Source organism: Spermophilus citellus (assembly GCF_964194105.1).
Source record: "Spermophilus citellus genome assembly, chromosome: 13".
Lineage (NCBI taxonomy): Eukaryota > Metazoa > Chordata > Mammalia > Rodentia > Sciuridae > Spermophilus > Spermophilus citellus.
Window position 1 is genome coordinate 114,706,183 of NC_138193.1, and position 6,000 is coordinate 114,712,182.

Sequence of the window (6,000 nt, forward strand, 5' to 3'; positions counted from 1 at the left end):
TCCTCATAACCATCCCATGGAACAACTCTTCTGCATTCTCTCTGCTCACTTTGGAAATTTGTAAACTCTTTTCTATCGTCTTATCACATTTTCTATTCTCCTTATTAACTGTATTCTTACCATCTTTTAGCGCTAATTCATTTATGTAACTCCTGCCACCACCATCGATGCTATTGCAATTATTACTGCTGTGGATGACATAGCTGACGCATATTGTTTGTTTCAATGCCAGACAAAGTTCATGGTTACTTCCTGTTTTTGCTGTTGGCAAATGCTGACACTACCATTTCTGGTTTTTTGAGGCAATTGACATTCTAGATGTCATAATAGGAACCAGATATGTAGTTTAATGCTATATATTGTTTGCATTAGTTGTTGCTACTGTTTGTTTCCCCCGTTCTGTGAGGTGCTGGGACACTGCAAGTTCACAGGGTAGACACTCCTCCACTGACAAAACTCAATCAAAAGACAGCCACACCTTACTCCACAAAAATCAAGGACACTCTACCTTGCATTAAACTTTAATTAAAAGATTTAAAGAGAAAAAAACAAACTATTAATCAGGCCCCAAATAGAAACAGCTAGGGGTAGGACACCAGGTCTCACCTATGACATCCATTGCTATAGCAAAAACAGAGAGAGATAATACAAAGTCTGTGGACATCATCCTACCAGGGGGGTCTCACTCCAGATCACTCTAGGCCACTTTGGCAGGTGAAGACTGTGCCCTAAAATGGCCCACACATGTGAGTGAAAAATAAATCCCTTCCAAGAGATACATAAAACCCAACAAATGAATACAAGAAACATGAAAAAGCAAGCTAACACTCTACTTCACAGATGTCATAAATCATCATCAAAAGACCCCCAAAACACTAAAGGGATGAAATACCAGAAAAGGAATTCAAAAGAATCATAAAAATGATCAATGAATTCCAAGAAAACTCAGAAAAACAACTGAATGAATTAAGAAAGTCAGTACACAATATGAATGAGAAATTTAATAAGGAGATAGAAAATTTTTAAAAGACTCAAATAAATCTTAGAAATTGAAGACACAATACATCAAATAAAATGTTCAGTTGAAAGACTCTCTAATAGAGTAGAACATGTTGAAGACAGATTCCCATTACTGGAAGACAAAGTGGTGAGTCTTGAACATACATATAGTATTAAAGAAAAAAAATAAGCAACCATTATCAGAATATACAAGAACCCTAGGACAACATGAAGAGACCAAATTTAAGAATCATTGGAATTGAAGAGGGCTGTGAGATCTGGGCTAATGGAATGGATAAACTCTTCAAGGAAATAATAACAGAAAAATATCCAAACCTTCAGAATGAGATGGACATCCAGATACAAGACACATCTAGAATGAGGATAGAATTTTAAAAGCCTCAAGAGAAAAGTGTAAGATCACATTTAGAGATAAACCAATCAGAATCACTTCTGATGTCTTGCACAAACTTTTCAAGTCCTGAAAGAAAATAACTGTCAACCAAGACTGCTATATCCAGCAAAGCTATCATTCAAAATCAACAATGAAATAAAAATCTTCCAAGATAAGCAGAAACTAAAAGAATTCATGACTACTAAACCAGCACTACAGAACAACTTAAAGAAACACTGCATACAAAAGAAATCAAAAACCTCAGAGCTCACAAAATAAAAAATGTCATTTGAAAAATAGCTAAGCAAATGAGAAATAGGACCAAATTAAACATGGGAAGTAAATCAAAATGTTGGGAATTAATAAACATCTGTCTATAAGAACATTAAATGTAAATGATCTCAACTCTCCAATTAAAATACATAGGCTGGCAGAGTGGATTTAAAAACCAGACTCAACTATATATTGTTTGCAAGAGACTTACCTTACAGGCAAAGACAGCCCCAGGCTGAAAGGGAAAGGATGGAAATTTATATACTATGTGAATGGAGTTCAAAAACAAGCAGGAGTAGCTACTCATAGCCGATAAAGCAGATTTAATCAGAAGAGACAAAGAAGGTCACTTCATATTGGCAAACAGAGCAATCCAGTAAAAAGATATAACAATAAGAAATATTTTTGCCTCAAATGCCTCAAGAAATTACATAAAAGAGACACTACTCATGACTTATCTAATGGTGATGGTAAAAGTCATCAGTGAAGACTCCTTGGACCTAAAAAATATTATAAATCAAATGGACCTAGCAGACATCCATAGAATATTTCATCCAATAATAGCTAAATATACCTTCTTCTCAGCAGCTCAATGAGCCTTCTCCAAAATACACCATATTTTAGCCCACAAGGCAACTCTTAGCAAATACAATAAACAAGATATAATTCCTTGCATCTTATCAGATCATAATGGAATGAAATTAGAAATTGACATGACCAAACCCTACAGAAACTATAAAAACACAAAGAATTTGAACAATACTCTTTTGAATGATCAATGAGTGATACAAGAAATCAAGGGAGAAATTTAAAATTCTTGAGCTCAAATAAAAATAGTGATACCTACCAGAACCTCTGGGACACTATGAAGGCAGTTCTAAGAGGAAAGTTTATAGCTGTGAGCGCCTACATGAGAAAATCAGAAAGATCCCAAATAAACATCAAATGATGCTTTTCAAGGCCCTTGAAAAAGAATAACAGACCAATTCCAAGACCAGTAGAAGGAAGGAAATAATCAACAGCAGACAGAGCTGAAACCAATTAACTTGAAAATTCAAAAAACAAAAAATTGGTTTGTTGAAAAGATCAACAAGATTGATAAGCCCTTGACCAAACTGACCAAAAGAAAAAGAAAGACAAAGTGAAATTATAGATGAAAAAGGAAAAATCACCATGAACATCTTAGAAATCCAGCAGATCAATAGGGACAATTTTGAGAACTTATACTCCAATAAATTGGAAAACCTAGAAGAAATGGATATTCTTCTAGACAAATATGATCTGCTAAAACTGAATCAAGAGAATGTAGGAAGCCAAAGTAGACCAATAACTTGTAATGAGATATTCAAGCAATAATAAAAGGCATTCCAACAAAGAAATGCCCAGGACCAGATGGATTCTAAGCTGAATGCTACCAAATCTTTAAAGAAGAACTTATGCCAATACTCCTTAAAGTAGTCCATGAAATAGAAACAAATGGAACACTTCCAAATTCACCCTATGAAACCCATATCACATTCATGTCCAAACCAGATAAGTACATCAAGGAAAGAGAACTACAGACCAATATCCCTGATGACTCAGATGCAAATGAATACTTAGTAAAAAATTAGCAAATCATATTCAATAACATATTAAGACTATACACCACAACCAAGTTGGTCTTATTCCAGAGATGCACAGATGGTTCAGTACACACACATCGATTAATGTAATCCATCACAGTAACAGGACTAAGGACAAAAACCACTTAGTCATCTCAATAGATGCAGAGAAGGCCTTCAACAAAATTCAACACCCACTCATAATAAAAACGCTGAAAAACGAGACATAGAAGGAATCTACCTCAACACCATGAAGACTGTGTATGAAAAAACCAAGGCCAACCTCATAGTAGATGAGGAAAAACTAAACGCATTTCCTTTAAAACCTGGGACAAGACGAGGATGTCCACTCTCACCACTCCTATCTAATATAGTGCTAGAGATGCTAGCAAGGACAACTGGACAAGAGAAAGAAATGGGAGGAATAAGAACAGGAGAGGGAGCTTGAGGCACGCAGGGCTGCAGACGCTGCAGATCCGCGACCTGGACCATCCGAGGTGGTGATCACAGCTCCTCAAGTCTGCAATTTAAAAAAATGGCCTCCTATCAGACTACAGTGCAAAAATGGGAACGAAACAGGATGGAAAGAGTAAAAAAGCTGAAGAGGCAGAGCCTGAAGAATTTGTGGTGGAAAAAGCACTAGACCAACGTGTAGTAATGGAAAGGTGGAATACGTTCTGAAGTGGAAGGGACTTACAGATGCTGACAATACTTGGGAACTGAAGAAAATCTAGATTGTCCAGAGTTGATTGAAACATGTCTTAATTCCCAAAAAGCTGGTAAAGAAAAAGATGGAACCAAAATAAAATCTTTATCTGACGGTGAATCTGATGATAGCAAGTCAAAGAAGAAAAGAGATGCTGCTGACCAACCAGGAGGCTTTGCCAGAGACTTGATCCTGCACGAATGATGGGTGCCACAGACCGCAGTGGGGAATCGATGTTCTTTTAAAATGGAAAGACTCAGAGGAGGTCTACTGGGTGCTGGCAAAAGAAGCAAATATGAAGTATCCTCAGACTGTAGTTGCTTTTGATGAAGAGAGGCTAACTTGGCATTCTTGTCCAGAAGATGAAGCTCAATAACTATTTGCATTGATAGATATATGTGTGTGTGTGTATAAATAATATATATAAAAATCTGACTCTTGGTTTTTGATTTACTAGTGTGAAAAAATAAGTACATTCTAATGAAAATCAAGTTTGATATGTTGGTTTTGAAAGTAGTATTGAGGAGTTGTTGGGTTTTATTTCTTTGTTTTGCGTCAATAGCACTAGTTATTTTGAACAAATAAAAGCTTTCTGTAGTTGCTTCCTTTAGCGAAAAAAAAAAAAAAAAGAACAGGAAAGGAAGAAGTCAAATTATCACTGTTTGCAGATGATCTGATGCTATATCCAGACAATCAAATAAAACTCCACCAAAAGATTGCTAGAGCTCATAGACAAACAAAGTTAGCAGGTTACCAAATCAACATACAAAAATCAAAGCTTGGTGCTGGGGTTGTGGCTCAGTGGCAGAGTGCTCGCCAGGCATGTGGGAGGCACTGGGTTCAATCCTCATCACCACATAAAAATAAATAAATAAATAAAGGTACTGTGTCCATCTACAACTGAATTTTTTTAGATCAATAGCTTTCCTATATACCAATAATGAATCTGCTGAGAAAAACAAATTAAGAAAACAATTCGGGGCTGAGGATGTGGCTCAAGCGGTAGCGCGCTCGCCTGGCATGCGTGCGGCCCGGGTTCGATCCTCAGCACCACATACAAACAAAGATGTTGTGTCCGCCGAAAACTAAAAAATAAATGTTAAAAAATTCTTTCTCTCTCTCTCTCTCCTCTCTCACTCTCTCTTTAAAAAAAAAGAAAAGAAAACAATTTCATTCACAATAGCCTCCAATAAAATAAAACACCTAGTGCCAAGTCTAAATGGGGAGGTGGAAGAAGTCCACACCACAGGCCGTCTCAACGCTGCCCACTTCTGTCCCCACCCAAAACCTCACTCAGTGAAACATTCCTATTGGGGAAGAGAGGGTGGAAGGAAGGAGGGAGGACAGAAGAGGAAGGACGGGAAGAAGGGAGGGAGGGAAGGAGGGAAAGAAAGGAAACGTCCCCTGGGCGAGGACGGCTTCCCCTGGAAATGCGTGCAGAGCTCTGCCCCACACTGCCCAGTGCCGGGGGCTCCCTCGGCCCAGGCCACCAAGCAGACAGACCTTTCCAAACTTGGCCTGTGGCACAGACATCGTCCCTGGTCACCAGAGCTCAACTGCATGTGGCCTGTTTCCCAACTGGATGCACATGTCTGCAAGCTCTCCAGTGTGTGTGTGGATATTTATAGAGACAACCTCAAAGCCATTAGCACGTTTTCAAGGCTAATATTCATTTAGAAACATCTGTTTTAATTGGAAGAATGAAAAACTCGCCATCAACCTTCTCCTCCGCCTTTCTGGAGTCCGTGTCCCTCACCTCACCAGACCTGCGAGCTTCTCCGGGGACGCAGAGCCATGAGGACCTTTATGGCCACTTCCAGGAAATATTTCCTTATGCTCTTTCTCATTCTCTTGGCAAAGCTCCACCTGCAGAGAAGACTCTGCTGCTCGAGTGTGTTTAAACTGTGTTACACTGAGATAAAGAAACGTGAACAGCCCTGTGACCTGCCGCAGAGGAGCCACAGTGGAGGCAGTCCCAAGGCGGGCCCCACTCCCAGCCCAGCTTCACAGAGACTCGGGGTCTG

General features: G+C 38.7%; 1 pseudogene across 1 annotated transcript; it reads left to right on the forward strand.

Moving 5' to 3' along the window:
- The first annotated feature begins 3,805 nt into the window (after window positions 1-3,805).
- LOC308632871 (chromobox protein homolog 3-like) lies at window positions 3,806-4,352 on the forward strand (annotated as a pseudogene). The gene has a single exon. The product of its transcript is annotated as a chromobox protein homolog 3-like (transcript).
- The last annotated feature ends 1,648 nt before the right edge of the window (window positions 4,353-6,000 follow it).